This window comes from Simochromis diagramma, unplaced genomic scaffold (genome assembly GCF_900408965.1).
Source record: "Simochromis diagramma unplaced genomic scaffold, fSimDia1.1 OVJJ01000204.1, whole genome shotgun sequence".
Classification (NCBI taxonomy): domain Eukaryota; kingdom Metazoa; phylum Chordata; class Actinopteri; order Cichliformes; family Cichlidae; genus Simochromis; species Simochromis diagramma.
Window position 1 is genome coordinate 44538 of NW_024386889.1, and position 16106 is coordinate 60643.

General features: G+C 42.8%; 1 pseudogene; it reads left to right on the top strand.

The window, feature by feature from the left end:
- The first annotated feature begins 12045 nt into the window (after positions 1-12045).
- Positions 12046-15073, top strand: LOC120734739 (annotated as a pseudogene).
- Positions 15074-16106: the final 1033 nt, after the last annotated feature.

Below are 16106 nucleotides of genomic sequence, written 5' to 3' on the forward strand. Positions count from 1 at the left end.
ACAGACTAACGTTTTTCATTCAGAACAAACAGCATGTTTCAGGTTAGGGCTGCACAACTATTTTGTCCAATATTAAAATGACAGTTGTTTGTCACAATTATTCACAGATTTGTGGCAAAATGTGTTTTGATTGCACTGTCGTGTCAGAATACTGCTTTCACCTTTACTGTGTGCTGCACTCATGTTAATGAATCTTCATAAATTAATGTTTGCAAACACAAAATATGAAGTTTTCCACTTATTTGTACCTGCACAATAGATGTGAATAAAACTCAAACCTATATGAGCTCCTTCTCTGTTTCCCTGCAACATTTTGTATAGATCTAACTTTGTGCCACGTGAATAACCTTCTGATGTGTTTACAGTAAATGTATTTGATGTTAGCTTATTTTGTTACTTTTAGTGGGCCTATGACATTCAGTACCCAGTTATTAAAATGTTAAGTGTAAATCATCCCCAGCCCACAATAGCAGCTGAATTTACTACGATTTCAGATCTTTTTACATGTCAATAAGAAACCACCGATGTGTAAAACAGGCTGACAACAGAATGACGTAAACCACACTGCTGCAACTGTGCAGCTCTCAGGTTTTATCTATTGTTTCTCTGTGTGGCCAGCAGGGGGAGCTGTTTTGCTTAGTTTTTAAAAAAAATATTAATGAAAGTTGCAAATTTGTTATCTGTTTTTGTGACATTTTTCACTGTGGATTACAACAACATCAACATTAGAAAATGAAATACATTTATAGTAGGTGATCATTAATCACTGTTATTGGCACTATTAAAGGGCCCCAAAAATCAAACTTTGCTTAGGGCACCACGGAGCGCCAACCCTTTTTACACTTCAACGATTGTACACAAAATACAATCATCCATCCTTCTATTTATTTTTGTCCACTTATATAATTCAGCATCACAGGGAAGCTGGATCCCAGTTGTTTTTCACAGAGGGTCAAGCAGTGGAGGAGCTGCCGACCTCCCAGCAATACATGTAAAAGCTTTATTTTACACTGACTCTGGTCATCTTTATCTATCATAAACATTTGCTTCACGATCTGAAACACGTAAGTGTGGCAAATATGCAAATAGCTAAGAAATCAGGATGGGGTAAATCGTTTCTCACTGCACTTCTGTTAGGCGACTGAACAAAAACACAAAGTCAGCAGTCTGGCTATGAATGTCTTTAATGTTTCCCAGATCAGAATCACAGCATACAGTGTATAACAACTTCTAAAGTAAACAGAAATATCATCACCTCATTTATTTATATAATTTTACTTTACTTTTTTTAATAATCATCTTTTTTTGATTCCATTATTTAACATTTTTCTTCATCTCAGTCTCGAGTTTCTGAGTTCAACAAAGAAAGTAGAAACAAGACAACAGGTGCAGATTTGCAATGGACACCAAGCTGAGGGTTTCTCTGTGGGTGTCACTGTCTCTGTGCACGTTTGACACTGTGGACGTGACACAGGATCATCCAATCATGAAGTTTGTTTGTTGCAGTTTGAGTGTTATGAAATCTACATCAGCAGATAACATCAGAACGGACAAAGTGGGCTCTAAAAGCTGTTGAACCAACCTGGTTTCCACACTCACCCATGCTTGCACTTTTCGAGACAACGTTTTTCTGCAACAATGCAGGAGAAAAACCACGCAGGCCAGGTGACACGAGAGGAGACCACCTGTGTGATCTCATGAGTCTGTGAGGATATGAGGCATCTTATGGTATCAAAGCCCTGGAGTCTGTCAAACATGGCTACATGTAAACAACTGCTACATGTTAGGTGAGCTACATTTAACTGACTGCACTTTTTTCTGTCTCAGTTTAGGTCATTTATGTCCTTACTGCGAATCACTGAAAGGCAAAGCTGGCTTTTATCGCTCTGATGTTACGCACATCATGCAGCACAGATTCATCTCTGATCACAAGACTCATGTTTCAAAATAAAAGCGAGCTAAGGCTTGAAAAGAGGACGACGATTTTATGACAATCGCAGAGAAAAGAGCAACGAAAGGATTTAAAACTTGATGAAAATGTTTTTTCTCACTGAAAACTAGCAAATCCTAATAAACAGCATGACTGGCCCTCTGCTGTGAGGGGGCTTCAGTGGAGATGACTTCTGCTACAGCGACCTTCATGCTACAGGATGGTCACATGATAACGATCAACATTATGACAAAAATAAAATAAATGTCGAAAAAACAAAGACAAAACTGATCGGTGGTAAGGATGAACTCATTTGAAACCTCAAGCTAACGGCCATTTTTTCTTCTCATTACAAACTGCACCTGTTGTCTTTTGTCATCACAAAATAAGCATATCATTCATTCACTCCAAAAAACAAAACAAAAAAAAGAGTGAGCGCTGAATGTGCCACAATGGCGCCCTCTAGTGTTAGCTTATAAAACAGACAAGGAGAAAGAACAGAGCCGAATGAAAGGACTCGTTTGTGTTCTCTCCTCTGCTGTAGCTGTGTGGTGCTGAGGTTAACTACACAAGCCCTCGCCACCTCCTTATACACAGGAGTGAGTACAAAAGGGTTCGTACGGACGCATCAGCCGGCCGTCCTTCTGCTCGACACTGTTAGCTGAAAGATGATCGGATCATCCTCTGTCCTGTATTTAAGGCTGAGAGTCTTTGTCCAGTCTCTTTTCCACAGCTACTGTCCACAGCACTGATCCACCTGCAGCACAGCCCCAGTCAGTTGTTTTATGATTTACATTGTGCACGTTTCCCTTCCACTGAGCTTACAAAACCTCTGACAGGAGAAGTCAGGCATGTGTTTCCCCCACCTCCCCTTTTAGGCAGTAATAAAATAGAAAACAAACAATCAAACAGGCTAAAGCTAGAGCACAAGCAAAGACAGCACCGGTGACTAAGTTCTCCCATACTGGACGTACGCTACCACGTGGGCTCAAACAGCAGCACATCAGCTCAGTTTACATACTGTTGACATCTTCATCAGAGGATCAGCAGGGAGCGCTGCTGAGCTGCAGTCGTCTCCACCAGAGTGACGGAGCAGGAATCACAAACAGCACAAACCCACCGTGTTGTTTCCACCCTGTTCAGGAGATCTGAGCCCCCATCCCTTTTTTTCATGTTGCAGCTCTGCACTGCAGGCCCTGAACGCCTCCCGGTTACCCTCAGTGTGCTTAAAGTTTCATTTACAACCGACGAGCTCACAGATCATCTGCAGGTAGGTGAACGAACCCTTAATGTGAGGATAATAGCAGAGCTGAGCTGAGGTCAGAAATAGTCAGGAACGGTGTCGACACAGTGAAGTCAGCTGTTTGGGAATTCGTCTGATTATCAGTTTGGGGGGGTCGGTGTTTAATAACAAAGGCGGTGTAGGATGGAGAGAGGAGGAGGGAGGGAGCAGTGATGATATGGAGGAAGGTGATTGGTTAAGCAGCAGGAAGGAGCTCATGCTGGAGTCTGAGTTTTTACTGTTGGCCTTTTTCTGCTTTTTATTTATTGTTGTCTGACGCGGGGCCGCCTACGCTTGAGTGATGCAGATGTGATATAACACACAGCAACAGCAGCTCTGACACACACACACAAGTCAGAATACACATGTGGCAGACATAAGGGGGTCAGACAGGAGCAGCATCAGTCTCTGCTCTGTTTTGTTAATAACGTAGAAAAATAATTTTGTACAATCAAGCTACATCGACGGACGCTTTACCTCACGTACCCTAAAATGAAAAAGTAGTGACAGTAAGACGGAGGCTGCACATGACACCATGACTGAGTTCACAGCTGTTGCTTTGAGTCTAACGTTTAAGACTTTTGGCATCGACTCCGTTTTAATAAATGAGTGCTGGGAGGCGTCGTTTGACTTCAGGACTCCTGAGTTTCACTTTATCTGTGGACTACAGAAACACTGACCCCCCACACCCGAAACCATTCCAGTTCACGTTCACGGGAAGTGGTCTCAAACGTCACAGTTTCATAACGTCACCCTGAACTCCACTCACGGAGTTTCTGTCGCCATTGTAGTTTTTAAAGTCCCGTGATAAAGGCGGGGCTTTCTGTGAATCCGCACGCTCATTGGCTAATAACTTGAGATTGACACATTGTTATCCAATGAGCGTGCGGGAACTTCCGACATAAAGTTGTTTCCTTTGAAAAACCAAAGTCTGATTATTTTTGCCTCCACTGACGGAGCCTGTTGTTCCCGCCACAGAGACACAGTAATGTCAGAGCGGTGTTAACACTCACCCTGCCTCAGCACAGCTCTCACTCTCCTCCTGCTCTCTCACACTAAACGGAGGCTCAGCTAAACTCACTTCCTCTCTACTTACAGGAAACCAGCGCTCAGAGGAGCCGACCGGCCTCACATTTCACCCACAGACACGAACAGCGTGGAATTATTTTATGTCATAAGAAGAAACATATTCATGTAAACACTCACCTGCCTCAGCTCCACCTTCCTCCTGTTGCTCTGAACGGAGGCTCAATACTTTCACTTTCACTGCTGCTCCCTAAACACAGAGGATGCTGGGACTTGTAGTTGTTTCCTTCCGGTGCAGTCTTCCTCTTTGTTTGTTTGTGTTTGTGTTTAAGTTATTTCGATCATGTAAACATCAACAGAACACGTGAAGCCACACAGAGTTTGTATGTCGAGGTGGGTAGGAGGGTTTGAGGGTTTGGGGAGGGGTCAGAGGGAAGAGGTCTCTCAGTCTGGACAATCCACATTGATGGCATTGCATCTTTCAGCGTGTTTGTGGGTCGATTTGGATGCTCCAGGTGTGAGAGCAGCCACTCAGCCTCTACTGCAGATGTGTGTCACAAGTTAATCTGGCTGTAGGCTATGGCACTTGGCCACAGGTGGCGCTAATTGACTTGACTCCATTTGAGTGCGCACAAAGTAAACTGCACACTTTAGTTGTGAAGCGAAAACGCTGAAATCGCAGTAATAACACGTACGAGGGGAACGATAACGATGACAAGGTGCTCCTGATCGTTACTCTTGCTGTCCTGTGAACAGCATCGGCGTGGTGTTAATGGTTTGCTTTTGTTTTGGCGATCGCCCCGTGAATGAGAATATGACCAGGTAAACCCGCGACATTTTTAAATAGTTTGTCGTTCAACAGCAACAAGACTGACGGAGTGTGTTTGAGGAAACCTCACAAATGTCACAGATGAAATATTTGGTGTTTATTTGCTGGTTTGTCGGTAGCAGCTCCTTCAAAGTAAGTCTACCACACATCTGTTTGACCAACGCCAGTTGATTTGGATCAGCGGTCCAAACAATTTGAACCATTGTTATGTTTCCTTTTGTGTTGAGTTTGACTGATATTTGCTGGATAGCAAATGTTTTAAAGCTATGCAACCTTTATCTGCACATAGCAGTTAAACTGTTTAGATCAATCTTTACTGATAATATACATTATTTATTTATGAATTACTGTGTACACAAGAATAAGTTAATGTATTAAGATAAACTGGCTGAAATCTTTGTATTATTCTTGTGATTTTTTTTTATTGGCCCTGTTTATTTACAGGCCAGGTGACCCTTTAGGGGTTTAAAATGCCGAGCCAATGAACGGCTGGGAGCAGGAATCTTTCTTCACTGAAGCTTCCACTTCCACGGGTCTGGTAGGAAGTTGTCCAAGCCAACAAAACAAACAGACAAAAAGTCCACATATCAATCACCTGGATCACCTGTTGAGAAAGAAAAAAGAGAAAACAAGCAAACAAAAGAGAGCAATATAATAAACAACATCATCGCGATGATCTATGTGAATATAACTGTAAATACTAAATATTGAATATTATTGTGCAGCACGTAAGATCGACAGCACACAGTGTGCTTTGAGGTAGCAGCCAAAATGCAAGGCAAGTTTATTTATATCGCACAATTCAACAACAAGGTGATCCCAAGTTCTTTACAGAACATTAAAAAACAAAAACAGATAAAAAGCATGATTTAAACGTGACGTGCCCGTGAGCTCCGCCGGCAGCCAGCTGTGCCAGAGTGACCGAGCCCCAGGCTGAGAGGCCAAAGGCACCCCACCCCTAAAGGAGCCCGAGCGAGCCCCAGGCTCCAGGCCCCGACAAGCAGCCACCAGGAGTGATGGACACAGACGAGGCCTCCCTTGCGCAAATAATCGACTGTCTTGTTTTCTTCATGATGAATAAGTCTCTAGAATTAGCGGGGCTTGTGGAAACACAGACCCAAGATACCCCATGTCTCCCTTTTGTTCCATTATCCCATGCCATTCTCCAGAAGTTCTTACTTTGTGTCCAAACTATACTTTTCCCTCAGATTTTGTCAAAGGATTTTTGCTTTTAAAGGTTTTATTATTCATATAATAATCAGCTAAGAGTGTTTATATTTCTGTTTGTACTCAACCAGCTGCACAATTAACCGTTGGCTCTTTGCTCTATAACGGAAACTGTTTGCCGTCACATTATCTGTCAGCAACAGGAAACCGCCACCCAAGAATAAGAAACGACCTTGTAGAGAACACAACGTTTTGAGAAGTTACACCTGCCTGCTCGACTAGATAAGCATGTTATTTCCTTTTTTGTATGCTTCATGCTGTGTATAAATAAAGGCAGAGAGCTGCTGCAGGGTGTGAGTCTCCATTGAGCTCTCACACGTGCACGTTAAACTGCTGAAGTGTCTGAGTGTTATTTTATTATATCTGAGTGCTTGATAAAGGAATATCTCTCACAGATTTCAACAATGGTATCTGCACATCTATGTCTACTTTTTTAACAGCTGCTTTAGCCAACCTATCTGCTCTTTCATTACCCACAATACCTCGGTTGAGGGGGTCAGACCAGCACAGTCTCTTTCAGCACACATGGATATTTCATCAGTCTCATAGACGCTGAGAACAATTTGTGTATGAGACTAAAGAAACAGTCCACACATAATTGAACAAAAGGCCTCTAAAGTTCTGTGGTTGCCACATTTCCACATGACTGTTTAATTACAGCAAAAACCATCATTATAATTATCTTGATTGATATTGTAATCTCAGTTTTCAACACAACTGTTCATTAACTTAAACAATGTTACAAGATAAATATATATTCTTAGTGCTTATTTTCTGATTAGATTGTTTTATGTATTTTAATAAGAGAGGCCTTTATAAACCAATCGCAGTGTGTGTCTGGCAGGAAGTGAAGCAGGAAGTCTGAATATAGCTTGTGAGCTTGTGAGAGACGTTTCAAAATGAAAACAGAGGAATTAGAGAATGAAAGTGCAAAGTAATAGTAATGAAAATGATATTAAATAAATGTCTTAGTGTGTTAATACAGGTGCCCATGGACTTGCTCAACCTCCTGGAAGAATACAGCAGAAAAATGATAGAGTAACAGAATTGGGATGAAAACAGGCTTTGGTTTAAAATGTCACAGCTTCACCTCTCATCCTGTCCTCATCCTGAGAAGAAGCTTAAAGGACAGTTAATCTCCTGATGAAGACAGAAGACAGACAGAACAACACCGTGGACTTGAAGAATTAACAGCAGGCAAAAAGACAGTGCAACTGACCTAAAACACTGAAGGGTCCAGCAGCATGTATGTTGATGGAAACATGCGCTCTGAATTACAAGCTGGAAAGTGTACCAGTGACATGACTGTGTGAAACCACTGGATGGGACTGTCTGAGTTCATATTTGCCATGCTGGGAGTTAAGCGCCAAGAAAAGACTGAAAAGAGGAAGAGAGAATGAACAGAGAAGAAGAAACAGCTGATTTGGGCCTGTGTTTGATTTGGGAGGCCACACAGGAAGTTGAGAGAAGAGGGGACGAGGACCGGTGAGAGGTGAAGGCTGGACGTGTTAAAGTGACAGCATAGGAAAATTGGGTTGAACATTGAGGCTGAATTTGTGGGGTTTAGAAACATCCAGAGCATCGCAACAGAAAGGTAAAGAAAAAAAGAAAAGAGAGAGAGATAAAGAAATAAATAAACTAATAATACATAAATGAATAGAAAAATAGAAAACACACATGTAGAAATTGTCACATGTGAAATTATTTTTGGAGAGAATCAGAAGTGAGACAGTTTGAATCCACAGTTCAGCGCAAAGATGCAGGAATTAAATCTGATTATAAAAACACATCGAGGCCACGAAGACCAGCTTACACTCAATATTAATATGAATACACAACATACACGCAATGAAGACATGCTTACACTCATGAATGTGAATACATGACATAAATGCTAAATGGTGTAGATTTAACACACTTAAAGGCTGAAGCTGAGGAATAACTCAGGAAGTTGCAGGACAATAGAGTGACTGTTGTGACAAGGAAAAAGAGACTGGGAGGACCAACCAGTGATTAGAAGCTTAAAGCAGGTTTAAAATAGTGAATTAGAAGTGGTTTCCAGCTGATTGAGCAAAAGAAGTGACGACTGTAGAAACAAAAATAAAATAATAATAGTTGAATCATGCAGCAATGTTTTGAATATGCATTTCTGTTGTCAGGGCAACTTCTCGAGATGTGACTCAATATGCAAATTAGTTGAATGAGTGGGGACAGAAAAAAAAGAAAAAGTCAAGTTTCCTGTCTGAGACATGAGTGAAGTTTGCATTGAGAGAAATATAATCTGTGACTGTGTGAGAAGAACTGTTTGGTAAAATATATGATAGCAGCCGCAGGACAATTAAATAAAGTCTGTGACTAAGTGCAGTCGTGCAGATTTGGAGAAGAAGTTTTATAATTTAGTGATGACACATTGTTATAAAGTGTTAGAAAGGGCTTAATGGGAATATTACTGTTGGGCAAACTGTGCGGCTTTAACAAGATTTTCTGTGTATTTAGCAGGTGAAACTCTGTCAGCTGACTTCAGACTGTCAGGAAGCTGAAGAACCTGAGGCCAACCACTGAAACATGATGTGGGCAAAATGAACAGAGGGAGTGATTTTAAAGGTGAACATTTAGGACTTACTGCAAATGTTACTATGTCAAAGTTACCTGTGACTCAAACAGAGGAAATTCAGATTTTTTCTTTCCACACCCAGCATGTTTTGGGTGTTATATGCTATTAAATACTTTTAAATAAATTAAAAAGTATTTAATAGCATATAACACCCAAAATATGCTTCGGTTCACATTTAACTCCAGAAATCATCAATCAAAACATGGATATTACCTGACCACAGATTCGTGGTGACGTCACTGCTCTTTTAACTGTTCGGTGTCTTTGTTTGTTTGCTGGTTGTAGAAATGGTTTATATGAGCTTTGAGCTGAGAGTCAGAGGTTTCTGTGGACACTGCTCATGTCGGCACTTATATTTCTGACCTTTTCTTATAACCGATTAAACATGATCTCCTCCCTTTTGCCCCCATTTTTGGTGGTGTAGGTACAAATGATCAGGCATGACATTCTCATAATAAATAAGATACTGCAAATAATTATTTCTGCATTTGTGCAATTGAAGTGAATTGAAAATGTGTATGAAATGACACTGTTTTAAAGATTTGGCCTAAATAATTTTGGAGTGAATGAGTCTAAACATGATGACCTAACTGTGATACCCTGTCACACACACACACACACACACACACACACACACACACACACACACACACACACACACAGCATGTTATGCCGGTTCAGCTGAAACTATGTTTCAAACCATATTCCGGGTTTTTAGTTCACCATTTATGAGGCTTCAAGAAGAAAATAAAAGACAGATCTGAATGTTTGAAAATGTTTTGGAAAGATTCTGTAAGATGAGATGAAAAATACTCAAAGGATAAATTTAATTGGTTTATTATTTAGATAAGTTGAAAAAAAGTTAAACAAGTAAATGAAGAAACAAGGCAGAGGAGAGAAAACCCCAACAATCCCCTCTGAGCAAGCACTTGGCGACAGTGGGGAGGAAAAACTGCCTTTAAACGGGCAGGAACCTCCGGCAGAACCAGGCTCAGGAGGGGACAGTCAACGGCCGGGACTGGTTGGGGGGGTTAACAGAGGTGGAGCAAGACGAGGCTACATCAGGTGAGGAAGCAGTAGCGTCTCTCCTCCGGAAACAAGTGGAACCATTCTTCTTTTTTTTCATGCACTTTTCCACGAGCGCTTTTTCTCCAGGATGAGATTTCTCAGCTCATTGATGGTTTCTGCGTTTTGTTCTTCAAGTTTCTCACATCTTTGTTCCACCTCTTCCAATGTGCTTGTTGTTCTTCAAGCTTGTCTTTGAGTTGTTTGGATGTTGCCTCCTGTATCAGCTTGTCCTTGTGCATGTCTGCATTTCTCTGTTGGACCTCTTTGTGCTTGTCTTCTAACTGCTCGTTTCTTTTCTGGATTTCTTGGAAGCGTGAAGCTGCAGGTCTTCATGTATTTTGTCTTCTTGTTGTTTTTGCGCCTGCATTGAGTGTTTTCACGCTTCAAGTTATTGAATTCCACCAAAATCCCCTTAACGAGCTCGGAGTTGTTTCTCGCTATCTGATCGATCCTTTTCTGCATCTGTGAGCAGCGTTTCTCCAGTTTGTCCTTTTCTTCTTCCACTTTAGTTGCTTTGGTCCTCCAGCTGATTACAAAACTCTTGCAGTTTTAGATTTTTAGACTCAAAGTCCTGGACGATACGTTTTCCTCTTTCAGTCTTTCTTGCTGTTGCTCTTTCTGTTGAAGAAGGTCTTTATTTTGGCGCAGTGTTTCATCCAGGCTTTCTTTCAGCATGCGGTATTTTTCCTGCATGCTCTTCAGGTTGTGCTGCATGTCCTCGTTGCTTTTTTGTCCTGCTCTTCTTCTGTTGGAGGAATTCTTCTTTCTTTTCTTCCACAGCTTCACCGAGCTGTCTTTGGAGGAGCTGATTTTTTCGGTCCATGTATTGGAGATCCCGTTGTAATCTTATCATGTCATCGTTTTCTTGTCTTGGAGCTGGTTGGTTCATTTCTTTTAGTTCTGCACTCTTTTGCTGTTTTCTTTAATGAGGTGCACAATCTGCTCTCGGGTCTGAGCAAACTTGTTCCCCAGCCCTCATTAATAATTTTTATGTCCGGCTGGCGCTGTTGTCTTTCTTCCAGCTCTTTTATTTTTGGGCTTCCATTCGTCTACACGTGTCCTCCAGTTTGAAGTTTTCTCTTCTTCAATTTGTTGCATTTTTTTCTGGAAAGGTGTTTTCCTTCCTACTCTCCTCTAACGCCCTTTGGAAGGATGAGACGCCTTTGGGGAAATTGGCCGGCCACGCCAGGGAAGGAGAGGCGGCGTAATCTTTTGAATTGGTTGTTTTTTTTCTTGGAAACATGTTGGAGTTTCTATACGATGACTTGAAAGCTTGTGGTGAACGTTTTGTAGGCCTGCACAAACACAGCTGCTGCTGAAACGAACTAAAACTTGCTGTTTCTCACCCCTACTTAAGGAAAAACATCAAAGGACTTAAGATTCTTAAGATCTATTGACATCATCACTCCCAAAGCCAATGAGATTGTCACAAGACTTTGGAATGGGGTATTTTTTTTAAAACTGTTTTCAAACTTAACTTAAATTTCAGTGTTTCCTGGTTGTGGACTATTGGTTAGTCCAGGCCCGATTAAGAAATTAATGTACAAAAACATCCCTAATATTAATAACAGACGACAAAGAAAACAAGACAGTTTTTTTTCTACCGCAATAGCGTATAAATAAAAGTTTTTTTAATTATCCTACTTTTTATAAAAGAGGAACATTTTATTAAAGAAATGATTAATTTTACAAAAACTCTGTTCATTAAAGCAGGGTCCGCAACCTTTAAGACCCAAAGAGCCATAATTGGCCTATCTGGGTTGGAAAGGCTCGATAAATGCACGGCGTTTGTCGCCGGGTAACCGGCTTCCGTAGTGTGACGCTTATTTTGGGCGATTGAAAAAAGTAACAAAATTAATTTTATTTGTAATTGCAAAATCACAATATCTTCCAATTTAGAACTACAAGTTAAAAAAAGAACTACACAAATAAAATACACTTCAGCTAATTTATTTTCCCAAACCACGCGGACAGCCGCCACTATAAGGACTAAAGAGCCGCAGGTTGCCGACCCCTGATCTAGGGTTTAACAAAAAGGGGGAGCTTCCTCTGAAAATGTGAATGTCCCCATGTCCCCACTGGGCGATCGTGGCTCAGAGTTGGGTTCGCCTTGTAATCGGCCCCGGCTGGACATGTCTGGTCGTTGTGTCCTTGGGCAAGACACTTCACCCGTTGTCCCTGGTTGTGGTCAGAGGGCCTGGTGGCGCCCCAGGGTGGCTGTAGCTACATCACAGTGTGATGTGTGCGTGAATGGGTGGATGACTGAACGTGGGTGCTTACTAGTTAAAAGAAAACAACAAACAATCTGTCTCTTATTTTTTATGTCACACAGAAGAACGCTTCAATGTCTGATGAGAAGACTTAATTTGTTGGTGTGTTTGTGGTGTTTGTTGCAGTTTTCTTGTTTTCTGGCTTGTTGTTTATTTACAGTGGAGATGAAGATCTCTAACAAGTTGATTTTTCACATTTGCACATCTTAATTTTTAAGGGAATGTGTTTTTTGAGTTTGTTACACTATATTGCATGTAAGGCCACCGTTTCCTTTTTCTGTATTTTTGTGTGCTGCTCTTTTAACAAAAGGGGAACAAAAGACATTTAATCGACCTCAGATGATTTGTTTAAATTTTTACCAGGTCTTACTGAGGGTGATGCAAAGTGAAAACATGCTTCTTTTTTGGTAATGTGCTTGAAAAGCTTGAAAATTGACCTTGAATGTGCTTAAAAAGTGCTTTGAATTTGACCCTAAAATAAAGTTGTATGAACCCTGCATATTTGCAGTATTTACAGTTTATAGTAGGAATTTCATGGCAAACAGCTAATTTTTATTTTGTTTACTGGGAAATGAAATGCTGCCATTCACAAACGCTGTGCTTCAGCTGCACTTCCTGTTTGTAACTTGTGATGCACACAGGTTCTGTTCCAGCACTCAGCATGTTCTTCCTTATTTGCTCCACCAGGGGGAGCTCCTAAACTATGACATCCTGATGGGTGAACCAGGGAGAGGGGCTGAAGTTTGTGGACGACAGTGGGACAACGACGGCATCTCAGCTGCGGCGTTCTACTACACCATCTCCAACTTTGTGACAACCTCTACGGCTACCCAGAGGGTGAGGACGCCACCTCTGTACACCTGCCACTTTTTCACGTTATTCCATTTTACGCCTCCTCTCACTTAACTGCATTTTGCAGCATCATCCAGGTTTGTCTTATTAGGAGCCGCGTTTGTTGTTTGTTAGTTTTTTTCTGTTTGCTGTATTCATTAAAATAAACGATAATCGTCAAAATGACAAATGTGGACAATTATCAAAAGCTTACATCACACTTCTCGACAGCTTGATTTCACATGAATTTTCAAAGAATATAAAAACCGGTGAAGTGCTTTAGCGTTTAAAACTGCGAGTAGAATGGATCAGTAACTGTGGCCCAGTGAAGTGCATCAAACAAGACAGCGTGCTACAGAGAGCCACTCATCCACATCACGGCGGTCTGCGCCTTAACTTTGAGGCTCTGTGAGGCGTAATGCTATCATCCCCCAGGTAGTGGGCTCCCAATCTCAGTGTCGTGTGTTCTGACAGATCGGCCTGCGAACCCTCCACAGCCGACCACAGTCACAGTACAGACATGTTGGATAATGCAGTCATGCTTCCTCTCTGCTGCCTGTCACTCCTTCTGTTATCTGAAAGACTTTTTTTCCTCTCTAGATTTCTACTCGCTTCCCGGCTCTTGGTTCATCTCACCAACATTTGCTTTGGTTTCATATCGGCCCGAGTGGCCGACGCCGCGCACGGAGACGAGAACCTCGTGTCGGCGTACCGATGATCGGTGCCACGGACCTGTTCCCGTGCAACTTCTCCAAGAACGATGTGTGCTAGCGCTTTGGTCGATGACTTACTGGACTAACTTCGCAAGACTGGGTAGGCCCCATGTCGTAGCGTTTAAACTGTACACGTTACTGTGTTCTCTGATAGCCTTCTAGTCATCTTGAATACTTGATCTGGGTTGCTAGTTTAATTCCCGTGTGGCTTTGAAGAATTGAACATACTGGTTCACCACAAAGCATCCAGATCCCAGAGCAGCCGGTTGGTCTTAGTAGTTTTAAAGGTTGCACAGAGATGGGCCCCTGTCTGTATTCAGTGTTTGATGCCACATGTACTTATAATTGAGACTGAATATAACTTTGAACTGAAACGTTTAACCTTTATGCTCCACCAGGGACCCCAAACTGCCCGTCCCTCAGGACCAGTTATTCCATACCAAGCCCAACCGCTTCGAGGAGTCATCTGGACCAGTTCAACTGGAAGGACAAGCCGTACCTTCACCTCGGTTGAAAAACCTCGTGTCAGAGACAACTACAGACTAACAACAGTGGCCTTTTGGCTGGAATTAGTCCCTCATCTTCACAGCCTGCACGACGTGCTCTTTCCCACCACTACGTGCTCCCCGCAGGCCGTGACCCCGGCACCATGAGGCCCAGAAACCAACGTTCCTCGAACCACTCTCATCCTTACCCTATCTTCCCATCAGATCCTGAGCCCGAGGCTCAGAGCGCCCCGCCCCAGGACCTCTTTCCCGGAGACCCCGCGACTACTCCACCGAACTGAGCGTGACAGTTGCAGTTGGAGCGTCGCCTTCTTCCTCAACATCCTGGCCTTCGCCGCCCTTTACTCACAGCGTGACAAGCAGCACGAGATATCGCCGGCACCGGTGTCCCCTCAGCGGGCGGCCCCGGCCAACGACCTGGCTCACAGCCCGGAGGAGGAGATCATGTCCCTGCAGATGAGGACTGGGAGCACGACGCTCACCCGACATGGAGCCCCTGCGACCCCACGACATCCTGCGGCCGCCTGCCCTCCCGACTACACCCTGGCGCTGCGCCGCGCCCCCGACAACGTGCCACTGATGAAGCCAAAACACCATCACCGTGATCCCCAGCACCATCACCGCATGCAGCCTCTTCACGCCTTCAACACCTTCCCCTCCACCGGCCACACAACAACACCCTGCCCCACCCCCACTCCACCACCAGGGTATAGTAGGGACAGGCCCGACACAGCGCCACCTAGGGACCAGGAACACTGGCTCTGCTACCGCTCTGGAAGGGAGGCCTCTCGAACGTGGGCCTTCGTTCTGTCCTCTTATTCTCTTCTTTCTCCAAAAGCACTACACCTGCTGCGTCATGTGCTGTGAAACTTGGCAGCCCCTCCCATGGTGGCATGTGGAGGTGCAACTGAAGTGTCCAGCAGCAGTGCGCAGTTTTGGGGTGGTGACTCAGATCTTTCAAAGATACTGTTTTCAAAGACGGTCTGCTGTTTCCAGGCTCAAGCCTCCAACATTTGTCAAGGACGAATGCTCTCTCGCTCCTCGCTGTTTTTCTCTTTTTTACGCTGGCGTCATCTCTTTTCCATCTCCTGTGTGTATGTGCACATTATGCTTCTTTTCTACATTCGCGTTTTATTACTTCTCTTCTTCCTCTCATTTGACACGCCTCCCTCCTGCTCTTCTCTAAAATTCCGATCTGCTGAGCAGTCTGGAGGGGGAGGCGTACACCAACATATAACCTATGAAAACACATATCTTTCATTCGACAGCATTTTTAGGCCAAGTAAGTACTGCTGTTGTTCTCATTTCTCATCGAGGGAGAAGAAAAACGAAAGAAAAAATAGAGTATCGCTATTTACCGTCAACTAACAGAGTTTTGTCATGTTCTCATGACAAAGTGCCAAACTGGCCTCAGTCGTGATTTCTTTCTTCCATCTTCTCTTTTTTTGTTGTTTTGTTTGAAGCGTTTGTTTAATTGTTGTTTTTTATTGTGTGGAAAGAATTTTTCTGAATATAAATATAGAGAAATGATTTTTATATAGTTCTATATAAAATGTGTACAAAGGAAGTATATAAAAGGGTTTTCTCAGGGGGGATCTATGCATGATTATTTTTAAAGAAGCGGGGGAAAGGACACTGTACTGTCGATGCACGTTTCCCAAAATCTAAACGAGTCATATCGCTCCATGTTTGCTTACTTTTGGTTTTTGTTTTCCCGCAGAGTAAAGACATCGCAGGAGCATCGCACTGAGCCTCGCAAGAGCATCGCTAGGAGCATCGCAGGACGCGTCGCAGGAGCCATCGCAGGAGC